At 53.4% G+C, this 23,570-nt stretch overlaps 1 protein-coding gene across 6 annotated transcripts in view; it reads left to right on the forward strand.

Moving 5' to 3' along the window:
- Positions 1–23,570, forward strand: part of MIDEAS (mitotic deacetylase associated SANT domain protein) — a 69,027-nt gene that overhangs the window by 14,948 nt on the left and 30,509 nt on the right. Inside the window, exon 1 of one of the 6 annotated variants that reach the window (XM_086709321.1) lies at positions 9,974–11,452. The exons of the other annotated variants lie outside the window; for them this stretch is intronic. The gene's annotated coding sequence lies outside the window, so the exon portion shown is untranslated. Of the gene's footprint in view, positions 1–9,973; positions 11,453–23,570 lie in introns of those variants that run through there. 6 annotated transcript variants of the gene reach the window in all.

Consider the following 23,570-nt stretch of genomic DNA (forward strand, 5'->3'; position numbering starts at 1 on the left):
TCGTGACCTGGCTGAAGTCGGACGCTTAACCGACTGCGCCACCCAGGCGCCCCTAACGGAGTCTTTTAGTAATGGAAGGCCTGACTTCACAGACTGTCTGACTGTATAACTCTGGGGCTCCCGGCATGGACTCTGCCTGATGCAGGTGACCCCCCCGCCCAAGTGGCCTCAGAGCCCCCAGACGATTCTTCACACCTGGTTTTCCAGGGAACCAGCCCCATGAGTATGTGTGGCCCTGAGGCCCGACTCTGAGCCACCCACTCACCTCTAAGCTGCCCGGTCTCAGCCACAGAAGGAGGAGGCCTGTTCTCTCTTCTGCAGTTCCAGCAGGCAGCAGGGAGGGTGTGCTTTGCACACTGACCTCCTGCAGCCCTGCCTCACCCAGGTATAGAGCCCTAGTGAGTTAGTGTCTTGGGTGTTTACAGTATTGCACATATTTATTAAAGTACTGAAACTCTGAGTTGCCCTTTATTGCTAGCCTCATAAAGCCCCCCCCCCCCCACATTTATCCAGTCTACCTCTGGCTTAGCAGTCAGGGCCCTCTGAACCCCCATCTTGCCATGAGCTCTGCTGGGACTCGCAGCTGCAGGTGTGGCCTTGTGGCTGAGCAGCTGACCTTCTTCTGACCACCTTCTCATATCTCTGGCATCTCAGAACCTTGGTACTCCAACACTCCCCCTTGGTTTTGCCTCTCGGCATGCGCACGCGCTTGCGTGTGTGTGTGTGTGTGTGTGTGTGTGTGTGTGTGTGTGTGTGTGTAGCCATTTCTTCTTAGTGGGGAACTTTCTTGACATGTGGAGTGTCTATTTGGAGGGCCTGCAATCCTCCTTTCCCTGTGACCAGTGTGGTTCAGGGCAGGAAATGGAGACTCCTCGGTGTTGTTTGGAGTCTGAGGTGGGTGGGAGCTGGAGAGCCCTGGGCAGACCTTGTGCGGGCAGGTTGGAGCCTGCTAGAACAGAAGCCACCATAGCAGTGCACGTGTGGAGAGATGTCCAGGCCCTGCCGGGGCCCTGGTGATTTATCTCAAGCACCGATCTGCTAAAACCAAATGCCAGAACTGTCAAAGATTTGGAGTTTCTTTGTTCTGAGATCAGACTAAAGTGGGCCTTGTGGCTAGAGGTTTGCCAGGGTGAGGGAGAAATTGGACAGCACGTGGGCTCAGGGCTCACCTGGACTCTCATGAGGGGTACTGAGGCCAGTTTCCAGTCTTCCGCCGTGTGTTTGGAGGCGGGGGTAAAGAATGTCCACATGCTTCCCTAGAATATTAGGTACATTCCTAGATGCCGTGGTCCCATCTCCACCCCCTACAGCGACCTAGAGCCTGCTCTAATGGGGTCATTGCTGGTGGTGTGTGTATTAACTACCACAGAATCTAAGTAACAAGCTGTCTTCCTGAGCCCAGGACCCAGCAAGTAGGGCTCGTCTCAGTTCCCTAATTTAGAGACCACGTGCGTGCCCCAGGGTTGTCAGCAGCTAGACTTCTTGAAGCTTGAAACACATTTCCATAGAAACAATGCTATAAATGGCGATTGGGTTCCTAGGCTAGCCCGCAAAGAGCCCTGGTGTCACCTCTGGAGTTGCTGAAAAAAGGTATTAGTAAAATTGAGAGTGAAAACGCAGCACTAAGAGCTAGCACCCAGGACGTTAGAGGTTAAATGGTGTGGGTTTATTTGTGTGATTTTGTTTCTTTAGAGAGAGATGTCGTTCAGAGACCTGGTAAGGGAAGCTCTGGGGCGGGCCCCCTGCCCACAGACATAGCCCTTTCCCTCCCAATTTCCATCCCTTTTTCCTTCCTCATCAAGCTGGGAACCTGGGCCTACCCGCTTCTAGGGAGTTTGGCTGGGGTATTTTTATGGTGACTAAATCCTGTTCAGTGGTCCTTACATCATCGATATCATCATCATCGCCATCACTGTTATTTAAACCACGTTGATCAAGTTAGAATAAACATTACACCTTAGCAATTTATGTTGTTCAGAGTCCTCTTCTGATTGCTGCTAATGTTCCTGGGGATGTTTTAACATAGTTTGTGGGTCCACCTTTACTATTTCCTTGTGCTTATTTTGTCACCGTAGCATGATTTCATCAAGTGTTTTCATCAGATTGTTTCCATGTGCCAGCCTTTTCATGTTTCCTTCTGTTACCCTACCATAATCTGAATGGATTTCATGTTTTGGGTCTATATACAGGTGCCATGAGCCTCTCTTGTAAAAACTCCTCTGTGATGGCATTTTAAATTATATTCATGGAATCTGGTCTCCCAACCGTAATTACCTGATCAAGGTCTTCAACTCTTGCAACACAATGCCAAATCACATTCTAGCAAGGTCTGAACAGCTTATAGTGGCCCAGCAATGTCTGTGCAGCTGTTTCCTAATGGCCCTGCCATCAGCAGCTTTCTTGTTTTATTTATTTATTTGCACGTGGACTCCAGGCCATGATGGGTCCTTAATGGTGTTTTAATTTGCGTATCTTAAATTGCTGCTGAGATCTGTACATTCTTTCTCTTGATGATTTACTGTTTGTGTTTCCTCATGTGTCAACCTGTGTTCATCTTCCGTGACTGCCGGAACCTCCCCACCTTCTTCCGTCTCCTTAGACTACTTTCCTATTGGGAGACACAAAACCCTGCCTTCCTCACTCCCTCCCTCCCTCCTGGGTGGGGCTCCACCCCTGGCCTGGGCTAACCCGTCTGCACACCGGCCTGGCTCACCCCCTTGCTGACTGGGACTGATGCTCTGGGCGTGGAGGGAGGAGAAATGGAGAGGGACAGGCACTGGGGGCCCAGTGATGGAAGCTAAAGAGGGGGTAGGTGTGAGACAGGGGCCTGCCTGAGTGGTTCCAAACTAGGTTCATACAGTGACCTCCTTGGAGGGGGCTGCTGGGGAGATTCTGGGAGGAGCCACACACAGGCTGTCAGGGCTGGAGAGGGCATTGGAGTTCATCTGATTCAAGGGTCACCCACTCAAAGGCCCGTAGGGAACAGGGGCATTGTCAATAGGAAAGGCTGGCTGGGTATAAGAAAACAGCACAAGTGAGGTGGTCAGTGGCCAGGGAAGGGATGGAGAGTTACGGTGTATGAGTCCCACCATGGCTCTGCTCCTACCCCGGTGTTGCTCTCTCATAACGCTATGCTATTCACCTCATGGAGCTACTCTGCTCTGACTCCAAGAAGGGGGGCTCGATGTGGCCAGTGTTCCAGTCTTTTTCACGACAAACCAGAAATCCTGATTTTTCGTTTAAATCTCCTGATTAGAAAAAATGTTGGTAGCAACTGTAATCCACTTCAGATCAAATGCATTATTATATGGGTCAAATAAAACCTATCTGGGTGTGAGGATGGATTGTGAGCCTCCAGTCTGTAACTCCTCGTTATTCAGCTTCCTTACTGGGAAAACATAAGTTCAGAGACATCTGCTCATAGAGCAGAGGGAAGGGCTCAGAGAGTCCAGGGATTGAATTCCATCTGTATGACCTTGGAAGAGCTGTTTCACCATTCTGAAAGTCAGCTTTCTTATCTGTATAATGGGGACAATGGCTTACTCTCTGGGTGCTGGGTGGATCCAGTGGGCTCACATCACATCGAGCATTTAGTAGATCTTCAATAAACATGTTGATAGAGCCTGCATGGGATCATCCAGAAAACTAGAGGAAGAACCAGGCTTGGCACTTTGCCCTCCTGACTCCCAGTCCAGAGCTTGTTCCATATCACGTTGGCCTGCGTCCATGGCAGTTTCTGGAGGCATCTGGAACAGGGGTCCTTCTGATCCCTGGGAAATTGTAAGTCACTTTATGAAAGCTTGATTGCCCGACAGCTACTGAGCTCAGGTAACGGGGTCTCTCAGTTCTGTGGACTTCACCTTGCAGGCTCCAGAACCCAGGAGACTGAGCCTCAGTAGTCGTAGTTGTGGTAGCAGTAGTATTGAACCTAAGAAACCAGTAATTATAAGCTGCACCATTATTTTATGTACAACTAAGAAAGAGAAAATGCTACTGATTTAACCACGACGTGCTATCACTTACAAGACGCGTCCTGATTTCAGAGATGTTAAATGTGCATTTGGAATGGAAGAAATAGTAATAAAAGTCATAATGATAATGTTACATTTTATTGCTTACATCAAATTCTCACATATATGATTTTTATTTGTGCATTGATCAACAGGCATTTACCGAGCACCCACCATATGTAGGCACTGTGTAGGTGCCAGGGATCCAAAGTGATGAAGACCTAGGCTGTGCTCTGATCCTAGGAGGGAGATAAGCTCTGTAAGCAGCACGATGTGTAGAACAATGCATCAGGATGGAGGAAAGATGAACAAGGGCATACCATGGGAGTTTAGGGGAGGGAGTGGCCACTCTGATTCTTAGGAGCAGAGACAGAGACAGTTAGGGGTGCTTGGGATTGACTTAGGAAGTGTCCTTAGGAGGAGGGGAGTGAAGGCTAGCCCAGGCTAGCCCAGGCTAGGGCTGGGGGGGAAGCTATGCAAGGAAGGATGTGTTGCAGCTGGAGCTAGCTTCAGCCAGACCCCACAGGGATCCCAGAAGGGTGAATTGCACCAGCACAGAATTGGTCTCACCTTGAGGCAAGGGGCCTGACCTTTTGGACCCATTCCCCTGCCCCACCCCCTAGTCAATCATTGGCTGCAGTGCTCTCTGGTAACAAAGGCTCCCTTTGATTTTTTTTTTTTTTATCTTTATTTTTGAGAGAGAGAGAGAGAGACAGAGTGTGAGCAGGGGAGGGACAGAGAGAGAGACACACACACAGAATCCGAAGCAGGCTCCAGGCTCTGAGCTGTCAGCACAGCTGACAAAGCCTGACACGGGGCCCGAACCCATGAACCCATGAACCGCGAGATCATGACCTGAGCCAAAGTCGGATGCTCAACCCACTGAGCCACCCAGGCACCCCCAAAGGCTCCCTTTGAAAAGGGGGTGGCCAGGGGTGCCTGGGTGGCTCAGTCAGTCAATTAAGCATCTGACTTCGGCTCAGGGCATGATCTCACGGTTCGTGGGTTCGAGCCCCGTGTCGGGCTCTGTGCTGACAGCTCAGAGCCTGGAGCCTGCTTCGGATTCTGTGTCTCCCTCTTTCTCTCTCCCTTCCTCGCTCTCTCTGTCTCTCTCTGTCTCTCTCAAAAATAAATAAACATTTAAAAAAATTAAAAAAAAAAAAAAGAAAAGGGGGTGGCTGTGAGCCCTTAGTAGCCAACACAGGCTTGATAAAGGAGATCTGGGAGGGCTCCTGCAGTATACATTCCAGTGGCCTTCCTCTGCTTAGAGGGATCAAGGAAGGCTTCCTGGAAGAGCTGTCATTAAGCTCAAGTCTAATGGGAGACTGGGGTGTGGGTTTACCTGTGGATGAAGGTGGGGGGAGGAGGAGCATGTGTGAGCTAGCAGGCATCTTGGAGCACTTCAAGTTGCTTGGCTGTGTGGCCCTGGGGCTGGGAAGTAGGGCAGGGCTGGATTGTGCCTGAAGTGTATACACCTAACAGTTTGGCTAACGGTCTCAGCTTTTTGCAGTAGGATGCTGGGAACTGTTGCAAAGGGATGTGATCGCTCTGATGGCAGTGCGGATGGTTAAGTGTGCAAGACTAGAAGCAGGGAGATCCATCAGGAGATGAGGGAAGATGATAGCCAACACTTATAAAAGACTTCATATGTGCCAGATACTGTTAAGCTCTTATCTCCATTTAGCAGATGGAAAAACCAAGTGGTTAAATAACGCGCTGAAGGTCATCAAGCTCACGTGAGGCATGATTTGGATTCAGGGCTCAGCTTTTGCTCTTAACCTGTATTCTCCCATGAACATGAATTTGGGATTCTAGTCCATGATGTATCAGTATTTGTTTTCACTTAAAAATGATGCTCCAAAGCATACCCCATTGCACACACTAGATCTTGTGGGTCCCGTTCCTCCTGGCCCACTGCCACAGGGTGGGGAGGCTGAGCTCCAGAGAACAGCCAGTCAGGGAGTCTGTCTGCGGCTGGCTCTGCGGGAGGCATGGCACTGTGCTCAAAGGAGACCTTTGGGGAGCTGGCAGCCTGGGCTCTGTGAAGAAAGGGTGTTTCTGCCCCCGTGGCCCTGCTGGCCCGCCCTCCCTGGCAGCCACACCTGTTTTGTCCTTCTCCCTGCACCCAGCCAGACGGCTCTCCCAGAGTGACAGCAGCAACTGGGGACATCTGCGGAAGCTCCCTCTCAGGCCTGACAAAGGCTCTCAGAACCTGGCTCGGGCCTGCAAGAGAGAGAGGTGGAGGCGAGGGTAGGTGGAAGGGCTAGAGGCTGCGCACAGCTGTGGGCTGGTGTGGCCCTGCCCCAGAACAGGTGAAGTAAATGTGAACTGAGGAGGTGGGTCCCCTGGGTTTGCAAGGGTGAAAGAGAAGACGGTGCAGGGACTTCTCAGCACACGCTGGTTTCACTTAATGGCTGGGGTGGTTCTGAGCACCCTGTCCTCAGAAAGCACAAAAAGCGGTGAGGAGAAGCCATGGCCGTCAAAAGATTCGGGCTGGGTGGGTGGCGCTGTGGACGAAGTTTGGTGGAAAGGACACAAAGAGGGACTGGGAGAGAAGCCTTGGAAGGACACTCGGATGGAACTCGGTGTCACTGTTGGAAAGCGTCTGGGCAGAGCCCACCCTGAGGCTGGCAGGGGGTGGATCCAAAGGCCTTCTCAGGGGGAAAAAAAATCTTGCCTGAACTAGGTTGTTGAAAGGAAGAAGCTAGTTTTAGAAGGGGACATCGGCTAAAACAGTTAAAATAGTAACACTTGTAACCCCTTATGTGAACATAGCGTGACATAGTCATAAAGCGGGGTTTTTTTTTGCCCTTGTGATTCTCCCAAGCCCTGAGAAGGTGGGCACTCTTTCACTGTCGATGTAACAAAATTCAGTACATCCGTTATTGGCCAAAAAAGTGAGGCTCAGAGAAGGTGTTGGTTTTCCTAAGATCACACAGGGTGTTAGCTTTAGTTAGGCAGAACCCCAACTCTGTCCTGGTTCACTGTTTTTTTCCACAACCTCTCTTTCTTCTTCTTTTTTTAAAAGTTTATTTACTTATTTTGAGAGAGAGAGCGCATGAGAGAGGCATGGAGAGGAGAGAGAGAGAGTCCCAAGCAGGCCCTGCGCTGTCAGTGTGAGTCCGTTGTGGGGCTCGAAGCCATGAACCATGAGATCATGACCCAAGCTGAAGTCAAGAGTCAGACGCTTTACCAACTGAGCCACCCAGGTGCTCTAAACAACTTCTCTTTCTTCTGTTGAGACTGTAGGTAAAGAGGTCTTAGAGGTAGTACCTTTACTCTTGCAAAGGGAAAAGACAACGAAGACATAAGGAACATAAGGAACCCAGTATTGTGGATTTGTGATTTCCCCAACTGTATTCGTACCCTCAGTTCCCCACATTCTAGTAAAGGTTGCTTATTCACTAACACACATCATGTGTGCTGGCCTCCACAGAAAGATCCTGACAGAGAACGGACAGTGGAAAAAGGACAGGAATGCAGCCATGGGGCTTGGGGAGAAAACCTGTTTTTAGATAGTGACTGATGGCAGCAGAAAGTTAATGGAGCTGGGTAGGTGGAGGAAGAACCTGGCTTCCTTGGAACCTTTTAATTTTTTTCCTTAGCGACACCTTTATTGGAATATAATTCATATACCACAAAATTCACCTTTGGGAAATTTTTTTTTATTTATTTTTTTTAACGTTTATTTATTTTTGAGACAGAGAGAGACAGAGCATGAACGGGGGAGGGGCAGAGAGAGAGGGAGACAGAATCGAAGCAGGCTCCAGGCTCTGAGCCATCAGCCCAGAGCCCGATGCGGGGCTCGAACTCACGGACCGCGAGATCGTGACCTGGCTGAAGTCCGACACTTAACCGACTGAGCCACCCAGGCGCCCCTGGGAAATTTTTTTTTTTTTAAAGTTTATTTATTTTGAGAGAGACAGAGGCAGTGCGAGTCAGGGAGGGGCACAGAGAGAGAGAGAGAGAGAAAGAATCCTAAGCTGGCTCTGCACTGCCAGCTTCGTGGAGCCCGATGCAGGCCTTGAACCCACAAAACTGTGAGATCATGACCTGAGCTGAAACCAAGAGTTGGACAACTCAACCGACTGAACCACCCAGGCGCCCCCACCCTTGGAAGGTTGTTAATGGTCCCAGAGATGGACATTGCTGATGGCCACTCAGGGCAGTGATGGATCACTCACTCTGAGCTGAGTCCAGAGAGCTGATGCAGTCCCAGGAAGCCTCTGCTTTCACTGGGACTCAGAGTTTGGAATCCTGTCAAGGGTGCTTTATTTCCTGGAGTGTTTCTCAGCAGACGCACTCACTGGGAACTGGAGCTCTGTGCTCCTCTCTTCCCATGCAGTTGGTAAAGGTCCATGGTGGAAAAGAGCCCACTCTATGGGGAAGGTCCTGGAACACGTTCTTTTTTTCTTCTCTAAAGGGCATCCTTCTTGGCTGCCCCAGAGGTTAGAGCTTCTAAAACCAAAACTTTCACTTCACATGTCAGTGATTCTGCACTGTCATATCTGCAGCAAAACCGACCTCCAGGGCTTTCTGGAAGAGCTGCAGCTGGCTGTGCACACCCTCCTCTGCCTGCCTGTGGGAGGCAGGCTTCTCCTAATAGGCAGGGGCCATCTGAGACTGCCTGGAGCCCTCCTCTCTTGCACATATGCCCCCTTCCTTCCTCTCTTCTTTCTGAAGTAGCCCGAGTTTGTTAGTGTAGTTGGGTGAAAGGATGTGCTGTTCCAAGATGAGCAGGACCCCTTCAGGTCACTGACTTCTGTTTCTCATGCACCCTGCCACCTTCCCCTACTCCTCCTGCTGCTTCCTGGGCCAGGCCCAGCAGCCGGCGGCGGCGGCGGCAGCAGCAGCAGCAGCAGCGTGGGACAGGGAGGAAGTCCTGGCGCGACAAGGTTGAGTGGGGAGTGCCCTCTGGAGTGGCTCCCACTTACTCCCTGGAGGCTGGGCCCTGGCTCCATGGTGGCAGGCTCTTCTAGGAATGTGTTCCCCAGCTGGGTTTTCTGGTTGGTTGGGAACATCCCTGGGCTGATCTGCACTGGCTCTCAGGGGCTGGCTCAAGGCTGGCTTGAAGCCAGAGTTAGGGGTTAGGGGGAGGGGATGGCCACAAGCCTGCAGAGGAGGCCACAAGCCTCCAGAGTCAGGGGTTAGGGAGGCCCTAGGGGGAGGGACGGGATGGCCACAAGCCTGCAGAGGAAACCTGGCAGCAGTGGGCACTGAACACGAAGTGGCTTTGCTTTTGTTTCCGTCACTTGGATGAGGTGTCAGTGGGGAAGAAGAAATGAGACAAATGGAAAAAACAAAAAGGCTTTACACTGAATCTCTGCCAGGAGTCCTGAAGGTCTAGCCTCTACTTAGGGGCCTGCATACCTGAGCACCCCAGTCCCTCAATGGCTCACTGTCTTCCTCTCGGGGAGATGGGAAGAGGAAGAGAGAAGTGACAGATGATTGGCTTGCCCTGTGATCTTGGGCAAGTCACTGAACCTCTCTGAACCTCAGCGTGCTCATCCATAAAACAAAGGGGGATAAAACCCTCACACACACAGGGTTGTTGAGGAGGCTGTGTGTGGGACGTGCTTTGAGAATTGTCAGGAACAGTACTGTCACATCAGATGCTATATCCGAGAGCCTGGGCTTTTCTTTGCTGGAGGTGGTTTCCCTGGCTCCTCCATTCACTTTTTACAATCACAGAATCATGGGTTTTAAACTGGAAGGGATTTTAAGAGGTCATCTGATCCAGTCCCTTGGTATAAGTACCTTTATTTTGAAGATAAGTCTGTGTTAAGGTGTCATTATTTTGACATATCTATCCTACTATGGCACACGAATAAGCCCTTTTCCTCCTGGGTGAGGTGTGAGCTCCAGATGCACACAGGTGCTTCGGCCAGCAAAGGGGTGGCCTAGGAAGAGACAGGAGTGCTTCTTAGGAGGGGGGTGGGGGGGTAGGTCTCTGTCATCTGCTTTCTGGGGGCAAAGGCCCTTGCCCTGCAGGCTCAGAGAGGGTGTGAGAATCCCATTCTGCTGCCTCTCCCCTTCTCCCTGAGACAGCAAGAGATTCACTTGCTTCTGAGGACTGGTCACAGGGAGAAGCAGCAGCCAGGAAAGAGTGTATTCTTCAGTGTTTTTTCCTTCAAGGGCAGAGTTCCTTCTGACCCATTTCTTTGGGAAACACAAAACCCCAAAACAAATGGAAAGAATCTCCCTTGGACTTTCTCCTGGCCCTGGAGCTTCAGTTGAATGTGGGGGCCGACAAGAATCTCCAGAGCAGCAGAAATGTTTCTCATCGTCCCACCAGCCAGGGGGCCTGGGCGGTTAGCTGGGAAGGCAGGGGAAATGTGGGCAGGCAGTGAAAAGCTGCCCCAACTGTGCCCTCAGTCGCCAGAGTTAAACCCAGGAGCTCTTCATTACCTAAGCAAGTGGCTCTTTTATAGGGGCTGGGGCCAGTTTCTCAATAACCTTTGTACCACCAGGATCCTGGTGAGCTAAAAGCGAAACTTGGGGAAACTTAATGAAGTGGCCTGGGAGAGGGCTGTGCATGATTTACCGTATCCCAAGCCAGAGTTTTCTTTGTGGAAGAAAGCGACTTGTGTCCTCCCCTAACATCACATACACACTTTCCTGGCAGGCCCGATGGGTTTCCAAGCATTTCGTCACCGTCTCCTTCTGACCTTGGTGTGAAAGGAACGAGCCGCGTGGCCTGTTGGTTCCAGCAAAGCCATCGGGGGCGCCGGCCTGGGCTGAGGGAGGAGGGCGACTCACTCGGGAGTGGAGGTGAGGTCTGCTGGAAATCCCCAGCCCGGACAGCCGCCCGAGGTTTGAAGACGCCTTCTCCGGCCTTATTTGGTCGCAGGAAGTAGGCGGCGCTAGGCCTGCTGGCTGCGAGGCCGACCCGAGACAGTTGTGCTGATGAAGTGGTGGAGCTGGTTCCTGCTCGCCGCCGTGCCGCGCGCGCCGGCCGGCCGCTGGGCGCTCCGCGCTCCCAGCCCGGAGTTGTGCAATCCTTTGTAGCACGCCAGAGAGTCCTCCTCCTTCGCTGTTGCCTCTCGCCCTCTCTCTCTCTCTCTTTTTTTTTTCAAGCTGTGAGCTCAACCGATGAGTCAGAGCAGTGCAATCCTGACACTGCATCGCAGGACTGGGGGTGACACGGAGGGAGGGAGAGCGATCGCGAGGCAGACACCGCGGGCGCGGGGTGCGCCGAGGCTCCTGCGCCGTGAGCGAGGGGTGACAGCCCGCGCGTCCCGCCCGGGCCCTGCCAGCAAACTTCCCAGCCTTGGGAGGCGCGGGCTGGCGGAAGCTCTGCGAGCGCCGCGGGGAGGCGACGGCGCCTGTTTGTTTTTAAAATCCGGGAGTGCGTGCAGGCGGCTGGAGCCTGGGAGGCGACCGAAGGCGGCGGCCCGCGGCGGAAAGGGGACAGCCGGTGCTGGAGCCCGGGCAGGAGCCGGGTAAGTGGGGTGCTCGGCCGGCGGCCGAGGCCTGCACGCGGCGAGAAGCAGCCCGCCCTGGCGGCGGCGGCCCAGGGACCCCGGAATGCGCGCAGGCGGTGGCGGCGGGGCGCGCGGGCTGCAGCTCTGCAGGCGCGGCCGGGAGCGGGGGCGCGGGACTGCGGGGGGCGCGGCGCGTCAACTTCTGCGGCCTGGGCGGCCGGGGCGGGGTGTGCGTGTGTACGTGCGTTCGCCGCTCCGCAGCCCGCGCGTCCGCGGCCCGCACCGCCAGCCCGCAGCTGCGTGTGCCCCGCCAGCCCGCCGTGTTTGTGCAGCTACGCAGCTAGCGCGCGGCCCCCGCCCACCCGGGCGCGGCCCCGGTCGGACCCCCCTCCCCCCTCCCGCCGCCCCGTTCCGAGCCGCCGGGTCGGTGGCCGCGCAGGAATACGGCTGCTCCTCCCGCCGGAGAGAAACGTGGTGTCCGCAGGGAGCGGCTTGCGTGACCGAGCTCAGGCCCGGGAGGCGCCGGGAGGGGCTCGCTCGAGCTGCAGGAACTTGGCGCGGGAGCCCCTTCCCCTGGTCCTGCCAGTGTGCACGGCAAAGTGGACCTGGAAGCTGTGCCCGCGCCGGGACTTTAGGGGACAGACGTGCAGGGGCGGCAGGGAGCTGGGGCAAGTGCAGCAGAGGCCTAAGCTGGAGCGCTTAGGGCGGGCAGGCGGCCTCACCCCGCGCTCCTCTGCGCTGCTGGCGCACCTAAGATCTGTCATCCCTCTCGGCCGCCCCCGCACGCCCGCGCCGCTGCGGCCTGCGGGGCTCTCCGCACACCTCATCGTGTACTGTTTGGGGGTGCCCGTCCGGAACTCGGGGGCCCGGGTTTTGTCTGGACCCTGCACATGGCCGGCTTGGTGGAGGTGGTTTGACTCTCCCCCCCCCCCCCCATCCCAACTCATGCTTACAGGAGCGTGTGCACTAGGTTGCCCCTCTTGAGGGCCCCCATCGAAACAAGCCTCTGGATCAGGGCGTGGTGCCGCCCTGGGGTTTTCAAGCCTCAGCCCCAAGGAAGGCCAGTCTGGAGGAGGTACCTGCCACTCAAAGTGGTGGCCACTGGGTATTCCAGCCCAGCCTCCAGAGCGAGCTGCTGGAAAGATGAAAGGGGAAGTTACTCGCCCCATTTAAAACTTTGTTGGTCACAACTTTGGTGGCAACTTCCTGCTTCCACCATCCCACATCGGATTTGTGTGCCTGCCTGTGGAGCCTGGGTGGGGGACCGGTGGGATCAGAGAAGAGCTGGCTGGCCAAGGCTGACTGTGGAGGCCACCCAGGCACGTGTGTGCAGGGGATCCCTGTTGGCAGTTGTGGCTGGGGGGAGGGGAAGTCTGGCTGGCTCCAGCAGGGGGAGCCTGGCCTGGTGGTGGCCTGGAGGCCTGGCCTCCTTGTCCAGGCGGCTTCAGGATTGAGACTGGAGGCCTGGTGAAGGTGGAAGAACTGCTGTTCTGAGGAGAAACCTCTCCTCTCTTGTGGGGCCCCGGCTGAGGAGAGGAAGCCACCTGCTTTGCTCCAGAACCTCCCAGGGATGATGTGGCACATGATCAAAGAAATGCACCCTTTCCACAGGTAGTTAGGTAGCTTTAGGACTAAGGGGAAAAAGAGAAACCTTCCCAGGTTGAGAATTTACGGGTCCTCTTTTTCCTACTGCTCTGGACGTTGAATAAGAGGGGTGTAAACATTCAATTACTGTGATAAACCATCTCATTGCATGGCCCTGGCCCAGTCTCCATTCTAATTGGATCGATCTCTGGTCTGAGTAGCTCCTAGGGGACAAGGTGGTGAAGAACCTAGAAGGTCCTCCCCCCCGCCCCCCACCACTGTACAGCTTGCTTTGGGACAGTCTGCCCACTGCCAGTGTGGCTTTTCCAAGTAGCAGGCAAAACTCTCACTCTATGCTAGGAGAGGGTGCCCTGGAATGTCCATGGGGATGAGAATTCAACTTTTAAATGTGGGATTTAAAAATAACCCAACTGTTTAGCCCTGTGGGCTGCTGCTTGTAATAAATGGAGAAAAGAAGAAAAAGGAAAAGATACAGTTACATTCAGGTAAGGGCTGCCCATGACTGCAGAATCCAGGCAAGGGCTGCCCAGTAGAGCCAGGAAAAAGAGGAGTGGAAGAAGGCGGCCGGGGAGGGGGGGGGGGGGTGCCACATGGAGCACAGTGTCTTGGAAGGGGAATGGTCCCAGTCCAGGAATCTGGCCTTGATAGCCCCTCTCCTGCAGTTGGGTGTCCCAGATGGAAACTTTGCTTACTGTGGAGTAGGGATGGCTACAAGTAGCTGGGAGATTCCTGCTGATCCTTTGAGGCCTGTTTCAAATGCCACTTCTTTTGAGTCTTCTCTGAACACTCATTTCCACCTTATGTAGTCATTTGTGTACATTTTGCACCGTGGCGCTCAAAACATAAACTCTGAATCTCTGTCCCGCCTTCAAACAGTTGCAGTGAGGATTCTGAAATGCAGCAAGTACGTTTCAGGATCACCCTAGCCTCTGCTCTAATGTGGGCTACTTACTGTTCTCACAATGCTTGGCTTCCAGTAGGTGTTTAGTATATGTTAGTTGAACAAACGAATGAAAGATCTCCATCAAGAAACTGTGGGCTTGCATGTGGTGCGCCCAGGGAGTCCTGCTGCCGGGACTCATAGTGCACCTTTGGTTTCAAAGGGGTTGGTCCATGAGTGATTCAGGTGCTGGTGAACCCAGTTTCTTGGCCCTGCCCTGCCGCTGGTCTTCTGGCAGACAGAATGTGTCTGGTCATTCTGACCCCAGTGGGACCTCAGGGTGAGAGTGTGAAGCCTCCTGCCTGGGAATCTGCTAACCTGGGCATTTCCTTTGGCCAGGCCAGTTTGGCACCGTGTGTGTGTGTGTGTGAGTGTGAGCGTGCGCATGCGCGCACACTCGTGCACGCAGGAAACGCAGCTAGTGGTTGCATTCCGATAGAGGGGTTGCTCCTACACAGTAGAGACTGACTATGTGGGGCTGAACTAAATAAACTGCACGCAGGTCTGGAGCTAGGTGGAGTGTGCTGAAATCTCCACTTACTTAAGGGATCTGCATTTGCATTTGAGGCAACATTCAGGATACCCTGAGACTGTGAGCTCATTTTATGAATCAGAAGCATTACAGCATAATTTTGTGTTGGAAACTTCTATTTGGAATCCAGATCACCCTCCCTCCACCCCAACACTTGCACACTTACAGGGGCGCTCACAGTCACACACTTGGGAGTGATGACAGTTAGTGGGGCATCAGTTCAGATTCCAGAGCCATCAGGCAAAACTTGTCCACACCCACTTCCGCCCCCGTACTCAGATCACCATTCCTGGATGGTGTGGGGACACTAACCCCGGGCAGTGACTGTGAAGGAAGCCTGGCAGGTGCACAGGGATGAGGACTGGGCAGACGTGGGTTCCTACTCCAGCTTCTTTACTTCCTGTGTGGCTTTGGGCATTGCTTAACTTCCTGAGCCTCAGTTTCCTCACGTGTGAAATGAGGATGATAATAGGGTCGCTGTGAAGTTTAAACAAGATCATGCATGCAAAGTGCCTGGCACACAGTAGGTACTCAACAGATGATGGCTGTCATTTCACTGGTTCCCCCCAAGTCCAGCTGCGTGCCTTTTGCTCCTCCCAGGGAAGAGGAAATGAAGTCTGTCCCGCTTGTGGTAGGAGGGCCCTCCTCCAGGGCATTGGGGCTTGTGTGAATGAAGCTCATTTTATAACTCCCTAGGCCGTGAGTATAGCTGTGTGATCCTCCGTCATCTAGACCGGCCCGGATCCTGGTGCCTGTGTGTTTTTGCTAGGGATTCCGTCCCTGCAGCCCAGGGTTAAGGGCTCAGCTTCCCAGAGATCAGATGGTGCTCTCAGGAACCTACCCGCCCAGGCCTCAGGCAGAACTGCTCACGTGGGTGGGAGGAAGGCTGCTTTCTCAGCCCAGGAAAAAGTCCCCTTGTCTTTGCTTCACCTGAAGCCTCCCAGTGTGACCTCAGTGGAGGTTTGGGTGGAGCTGAGGGTGGGAGTCGTCCCTCTAAAGAGCGCCTTGGCTCTTTCACCAATTGAAATAGCAGGGGTGGAGTGGGGGAGGGGGGAGACACCAACATATTATATAAGAAGTTGCCACATGTCAAGACAGAGCTGGGGTTTTGCTGGGGCGGGGGTGGGGGTCTCCCCGAGGGACCTGATTGCCTGCTGTGGTTTGCGGGGGCTGGTGGGGAGGAGAGGGGCTGGGGGCCTGAGGCTTCCCTGGCAGTGGTTCTCGCTCTTGCTCTTCCTGGAACGCAGCCCGGTGCTGTGGCCAGCTGGGGAAGGTGCTCCCTGTTCTCTCTGCCTTTCTCTCCAGCCGCAGGGAGCTCGTGGGTTATTTTTTCCAGGCAGTGCTGCTGCTTCCAGGAGTCTCAGGGAGGGGGGAGGGGAGCAACCAGGGCAAGATTTGTCCACACCAGAGCTTGAAGAGGGGGAAGTATACCAGGCTTGCATCCAGAAGGGGGTTCCCTGTGAGGCTGCCCAACTTCTCTGGGGAAATAGGGTCCAGAGAAGAAGGAAAACGGTGAGGGGTTTTGATTCCCAGCTTTTTCCAGCAGTTGGGCAGGCAGAGGCCCCATCCAGCCTGCTGTTGCCAGAATTTGTCAGTTCCTTGAAGGGGAGGGCCCCAGAGCTCAGAATTGCTTACGTGATAACTGGCACCCTGAGAGTGCGTGTACCGCTGGCTTTTCTCCCCCTTTCTTCCCTTCTACCTCCTCCTCCCTCTCCCAGCCTTCTGGCAGCTCCTGGGGAGTGTACCTGACCGCCTGACTGCCGCTCAGATCCCTCTCCCCACCTGATCTTGCTCTGACCTCCCTAGCTGGCACTGGGTCACAGTCCTGGGCTCCCCAGCTCCCAGGAGTCATCCCAGAGCTGGAAGGAACTTTGGGACATCTAGTCCCAACTCTTTCCGTTTCAAATGGGGAAGCAGAGAGGCAGTGAATTCCTTGAGGTTCCCCTCCATGCCCCCACTCTCACCTGAGGCGGGTAGGAAGAGGAGCTGCTCCAGTGTCCATCCGGCCCCTGGCCCCTGGCCCCTGCCCCTCCCAGTTCGGAAGGTGGGAGGGCTGCTTCGGTGCAGGAAGAGCCCAGAGGAGTACTGTCCCTGCTCCTGGGTGTGGCTGAGTCCCCAGCTGGCTCCATAGTTATTTATTTGTCTGTGTGTGTGTGTGTGTGTGTGTGTGTGTGTGTGTGTGTGTGTGTGTTTGAGTTCTGTGGTTGGGAGACTGGATCTGAGTGAAAGCAGAAGTACCCACGCTATGTCAACTATGTGGTGGGCAGATTGGACCTAATAGGGACAGTCAGGAGAGGAAGAAAGGGGGCAGAGGCCCCCTCTGCACAGTGGCTGCTGTGCTCTTTTTGTCCCTGCATCAGTGCTTGCACACTTGAGCATAAACAGCCCTTCCATGTTGCTAGCAGCTGCCTTTCCTTGCTGGCTTTGGGCAGAAGAGGTGCCAAAAATAACCAGGCGGCACTTCCACTTGTGGGACCTTCACTGTGGTCGCCTTGGGGCAGGCTGACTTGCTCTCTGCAGGCGTCCCTGCTCATTTGTCCTCTGGCCACCCCCTCCCCAGCTTCCCTCAGGTGATGGCACTTTCCCTTTGAATGCTCTTCTTAGAGTGAGCCCAGGAGGGTGGCAGCTCCATTAGGGGCCTGGAAGCTCTGCCAGGTATTATGTGGGGACTCTCGTCTCACCATGTCCCTGCAGGCCCTGCTGGGACAGCTGAGCCCAGGCAAGGCCTGTGCTGGGTGTGCGCCTCCTGGGTCCTTAGGCCAGAGGCCCTGCCTGCCTGCAGAGCCCCATACTATTGCTGGGACCCCTCATCCCCTTGTCCTGCTCATGCTGGCCAGCCCTGTACTCAACCAGCTGCAGAACTGAGTCGCACCATTCAGTTCCTCCCGAGGTGTTGAAGACTGACAATGATGCTACTCCCGCCCAGCAGAGGGGAAAGGAAAGCACATTTCTTGAGCCTTTACTTTGTGCCGGGCACTCTGTGTATATATCAGCCTCATCTAATCCCACAGTAACTATGAGGTGAAGATGGTGTACCCATTTACTGACAGAGAAACAGACCCATAGAGAAGCTGGTGATTGGAGAAGCCCAGGCACATTTTGTCAGACCCTAAAGCCCTGTCTCTTTTTTACCATGCAGCTCACACTCTTCTGGGCTCTTTTCATGTGCAGAGGGAACAGTGTTTTGACCCTTGGAATGAAGGACTGGTGTTGGGAATTCAGGTACCTTTAGACTGGCTGATTAGGGAGATATTCTGGGCTGGGAAGGGTGGGGAAGACCACTCTGAGGCTTCCCTCTCCAAACACTGCACAAGGCAGTCAGAAGCCGAGCCTGAGCCACGAGGCCCTCCTGTGGAGGGCAACAGGCACATGAGGGTCAGCTGTGTGTGTGTGTGTGTGTGTGTGTGTGTGTGTGTGTGTGTGTGTTGGGGGTGGGGGGAGGGAGGTTGCTGGGGGAGTCGTTCATGCATGGGAGGAGTAGAAAGGTTTAGTTTTGGCCTCCCTGAGACCTTCCAAGTGTCTCCTCCCCAAACATGCCAGCCTCTGTAGTCACACCTGACATCGGTTCTAGGACTTGGGTCTCCCTTCCTGGCTGTGAGGTCTGACCCTGGGGTCCATCGTTCCAGCTGGCTTGGCCCAGGTCTCAGAGAATCTGGTTGGTGTGGACTTGGGGCTTGGGCTGGATGCTCTGCTGGTGCCTAGTGCCAAAGGCCTCTGGGTGTATTTCAGGAACAATAAAGAATAAATCAACACAGGAAAAAAAGGCCCCGAAGCAGCTGCTCAGAGACTGGAGAAACGCAAGGAATGTGTGAGCACTTGGCAGAGGCCCTGGATCTTGACCAGGGCCTGAGAAAGGGCGCGGCATTGACTGGATGGTTGGGCAGATGAGGCAGGCGGCTCTGTGCCCACCTTGTAGTTCATCCAAGAGGCCCAGGCAGCCATGATGACATCCCCTCTGCTGACAGCAAGTTTTTGTGCTTCTTGGTCACTAGCAGATATTGGGGAGCCATATTGTCCCCACTCTTTTGCTCCAAACCAGCAAGACACCCCCTCGCTGCCCACCCCTTGCCACCTGGTAGGTCTTGGCCACTTCTGGAGCTGACCACGCAGGAGACCTTGGGCTGATAAGGACACCACACATGCCAGACCCCCCCTGTTCTGCCTCCCTACCGAGGGGGCATGAGCCAAACATCAAGGACCTGGCATTGCCAGGGAGTGCTGAGTGTAAGAACACCTACCTGGGGAGGCCCTGATCACACCTCCACCCAAGGAATCAGCTGCATGTCCTTGAGCAAGTCACTTCACCTCTTAGTTTTATCAGTCATGAAATAGAGATTTGGACCAATGATCTTTGGAGGGGGTGGGCACTATCTGTCTCCCTTAATTAGTACGTGCAGGCAATAGCCCTTATTTAGAAATTCAAGTTCTTGAGAGGAAACCTTTCAGAGAGCCCTGTGCAGAGAGGTGGGTTGCTAGGGCTGGGGCTGATGCTCAGTGCCCTGGGTGGAGGCCATCAGCACTAGTAGGAACCCAGGCACGGAGCTGACTTGACCCAGACTTCAGGGTGCCAGGAAGGGACAGGAGCCTGAGCCCCATTGGGATTTAGGATGTCTGAGAAGCAGGGGAGAGTCAAGTCTTTATTTGTAAAAGGCTGTTTGTCAACTGCGGGTGTGGGGTTGGAGAGTATGGGAGGGGTGTGGCTTCCTCTTGAGCAGAAAATGTTGAGCCTTCCACAGGTTGTCCCCTGTGGTGGTGATCACCAGTAGCCTCTTCATCTTCAAAGCCATCCCCTCCCCAGGCCTCTCTCAGCCACCACCTTACCTGACCAGCCATGCTTACAGAACACCATGGTGGTTTTCAGGCCAGCTGGAGCTGCTTCTCCAGGGAGAAGATGTGAGCAGTCCAGAGGCTGCTGCCATCTGTCCCAGCCACTAAGCAAGACGTTGAGCCTGAAGCCCTGGGGAGGAAGTTGGCAAAAAGGACTGTGGGTTCCAGTCCCTGTCTTGCCTCTGTACTCCTGTGGCAAGTGATTTGACCCCTTGGACCTTCAAGTTCCTCATTGAAAAAGGGGGAGAGTACTAATACCTACCTCGTGAAGGTGAAACAGTGCCATGGGCTTAGCACCATGGTAGTGGCACCCTCTGGAAGTGTTGGAGATGGCGATGGTGGTGAAGGAGAAAGCCTTATTTTTTGTGATGTTGGGATTTCACCTTGGCTCCAAGCCTGCTCAGTGTCTTGCCAAAAGGTGTGGCCTAAGTGGAGGCACGAAACATTGTTATTGGAATTCTTGGTTCTGGGCCCTGCTCTGCTTCTGGATGTGCATCTGCAGGCTAATTTCTTTCCTTCTCTGGGCTGCTTTGTGGAACGAGGAATTGGACTGAGTGAACACTGGGTATGCCTTAATATTTGGAATCTGTTCAGCTTCCCCAGCTGGGCCCGCTTTGCTGGTTGGCTCTGAAGAGAGGCACAAGCCACCTTTCTCCCTGTGGAACGGAGTCTCTTGTTCCAGAGTGAGATCCTACTGACCCTGCAGCTCCCAACTCACCTCTGCTGCCCTGCCCCCTTACCTCAAAACCCCATGGGCTTCCAGGGGTTTAACAGATACCCCCAGTCTTTCGAGGAGCCTGTTTCTGACGGACTGGGGCTGGGATTATGTCTTGGTGGGAGTGTTCTATACTGTGCTCTGCTTAGAAGTGCTCCCAGGAAAAGCAGCAGCTGGGAGGGAGCAAGAGGAAGGGGGGAGGTGCCCATATGAGTGGGGTTCTCCTGTGTAGCATTCCTTCTGAGGCCCACAGCAAGTGTGGAATTGGGATTTTTTTGGAAGAATGATGGGAAGACCAGGGACTTTGAAGGCTGACAACAGGGATTTGAATCTTGCTTCTGCCTTCTTAACGGCAGAGCCTCGGTTTCCCTCTAGAATGCAGACAGTCAGATGCCCAGATGGGAAGTTTGTAAGCATGGATTCGGGGTATGTCAAGGGCCTGGCGTGGGGGGAAGTGCTCTATAAATGTTTGCTTCCTTCTTTTGGATATTCTGTAGACAGGCAGGGGGAGTGAAAATATTTGCCTGTGGCCTTTTTCCCGGGGAGAAACAGGCTGCATAACAAACTGTTACAGCCCCACAGGCCTCGCCCTCCCACAGCTGTTTTGATTCTGGGGTCAAGCTTGGGGTCAGGTTCAGTGTGTGTCCGGTGTGGGGGATGGGAGGAGGGCTACCCAGGCATTTGCAAAAATCTGAGCTCTGCAGTTTCCTAGGGCTGTGGAGAAGGTGTAGAGACCATGGTCTGAGGGAGTGGCAGTTCTGGGCTGGGAGAACTTGACAAGTTACTTATAACCTTCATTTCCTGTAACTTCCCCAAATTTCCTTCTGTTATTGATTTTTAATCCTATCTCATTTTGATTGGAGAACATGCTTGGTATGGTTTCAACTCTTTTAAATTTATTGAGACTTGTTTTATAGCCTAATTTATGATCTATCCTAGAGACTATTCCATGTGTTCTTGAGAAGAATGTGAATTCTGCTGTTGTTGGGTGGAATGTTCTGTAGATATCTGTTAGGTCTAGTTGCTTTATAGTGTTGTAGTCTTCTGTTTCCTGTGGATCTTCTGTTTAGTTGTTCGGTCCATCATTCAAAGTGGAGTATTGAAGTCTGCAGCTAGTATCGTGGAGTTGTCTGTTTCTCCCTAACATGCCAACAGTTTTTGGTTCACGTATATTGGGGACTCTGTTGTTAGGTGCATATATGTTTATGATTGTAATATCCTCTTGATGGCTGGACCCTTTGATCATTATAAAATGCTCTTCTTTGTCTCCAGTTGTCTTAACGTCTATAAGCATAATATTAGCATGGCTGATCCAGCTCTTTGGTTACTGTTTGCATGGTCTATCTTCTGACTTCCTTTTACTTTCAACCTGCCTGTGTCCTTGAATCTAAAGCGTTGTCTCTTGTAAACAGCATATAGTTGGATCAATGGGTTGTTTTTTATTTTTTTAACCCATTTTCCCAACCTCTCCCTTGTAATTGTAGTGTTCAATCTATTTACATTTAAAATAATTATTGATAAGTTTGGGTTTACGTCTGCCATTTTGCTATTGATTTCTGTCTTGTGTCTTTTTTTGTTTGTTTGTTTCTCTGTTACTCCATTACTGTCCTCTTTTGTGTTAAATAGATATTTTTGAGTGTATCGTCTCTGACTTATAAAATGGGACCAAGAAGGCGAGGGTTAAATGAGATGTTGCCAGCAATGCATTTAGCACTATGCCTGACAGATAGTATGTGCTCAGTAGACAGGGCATTCATCTGGGCCTCTGGTGCTCTAAGAGCTGTGGTCAGCCCTAGGGCTAACTGAGAGCAAAGTCCATCCAGGGCTCCATGGGACTCCTCCTATCTCCTGGGCAGGGTATGGCCCTCTGGCAGTCAGCTCCTTTAGGAGGGAGGAGCAGTGGGTCCTTGGAAACCACACTGTGCCAGTCCCTGACCCTCTAGTCTTCCCCTACTCCAGCATCTGGGCAACACGTGGGCTGCTTATGAAGCACTGCATATTTCCACGGCCCTCCCCCCGAGGCCTCACCAGACCCGGGAGCCCTTCGATCGCTTAGGGTAGGTTTGAGAACCACTGCTCTCCATAGCTGGGCAGCAGGGTCTGATAGAGATCTGGTTTGGAGTTGGCAGGCTTGGATTTGAATCCTGGCTCCTCATTTGTGTCCTTAGGCTGTGACCTGGAACAAGGTACTTTTCAGAGCCGACCTTTTCTCATTTCTCAGATGGGAATAGTGGTTACACAAGTGAGCAGTACTCACACACATTGGGCATGTGGTCAGTGCTGGTGGCTAACATGTCATGTGGCAGTTGCTGGTTACAAAGGTGTTTCTTAGTCCTGCCGTGTCCCCCCTGCCCAGCCCAAAGCTCCTAAGTTCCTCAAAGGCAGGAACCAGTGAGCCGCAGCTCCTGGACCAGACACCTGGTGATCTGACAACCAGCCCACTGCACTCTCCATTGGGCCCAGGCCCTGATCCTCCCCAGTCTTGGTGCAGAAACACAAGGAATTGAAGAAGCCTTGTGGGACAGTGGTTACTGTGAATAAGAGCATGAAGATTCAGAAGGGGTGAGAATAGTGTGTGCCAGAGGCTGCCTGCAGGAGGTAGGCCTTGAAGAAAGGTAGATTGTCAGAGTGGAGGCAGGGCTTCCGGGCAGAGGGAACAGCTGCGGCAAAGGCTCAAAGTCAGGGAACTCTCCCCAGGTTACATGTTCCTTGTATTTCTAGCTCCTGCATGGGCCACTGTGCATTATAATCAGTGTGTGTTTCTGTGTCTCTCCTCCATGAGACTGGGAGCTCTGTGCGGGTAGGGACTGTGCCCGTTCTGTGTCTCCCAGAGCCTGGAGGGCTGCACAGGTGTTGTGTATGAGGAGAGGAGGGGGGGGGGTTGTTAGCTAGGCAGGGTGAGGCCATGCCCCTGTGAGAGAGCTCCTCTGTGTCTTGGCCTGTCTCGGGCAGAGTCTGGCACTGGGGCTCAGACACAGACTCCAGAGGGCTCTGCCCGAGACCTGCTGGGAGCCCTGCCTTTCCAAAGGGAGGGAGGGGTTGGAGCAGCCTCCGGTGGTGTGAGTCCCTTAGGGCATAAATTTATAAGGAGACCAAGGGCCCCACCCATCCCCATGAGGCCCTTTCCAGAGGTTTAGCTATTTAAGGAACTTAAGGGATATTTGCTGTATCTCTTCTGCCAGTTTTTACCTTACTCCCCTGGGATTCCCAAATCCTGTTGCAGGGGATTTTCCTGGGCTGCCTGTGATTATTTGTGGCCCTTGACTAGGAGGAAGGCAGCCAGTCCCCTTAGTGTGGGCAAAATCTGAGCCTGGAGGCTCGATCCTTTCCTGGCTCTGCCTGAGACTCTTTGCTTCCCCCCTATAAAACAGATCTGGTTATCCTGGCCTCTCATGGACATCCTGACTTCCTATGGACTTCCTGAGGGTGTTTGCTGGAAGTAGAGGAGAGGGACAATAAAGGTAGATACCTGAATGAAGCCCTGAGGGTGGCTCAGAAGGCAAAGGAGTCTTCTCTC

Source organism: Puma concolor, chromosome B3 (assembly GCF_028749965.1).
Source record: "Puma concolor isolate L17-30 chromosome B3, mPumCon1.1.hap2, whole genome shotgun sequence".
In the NCBI taxonomy this organism is placed as follows: domain Eukaryota; kingdom Metazoa; phylum Chordata; class Mammalia; order Carnivora; family Felidae; genus Puma; species Puma concolor.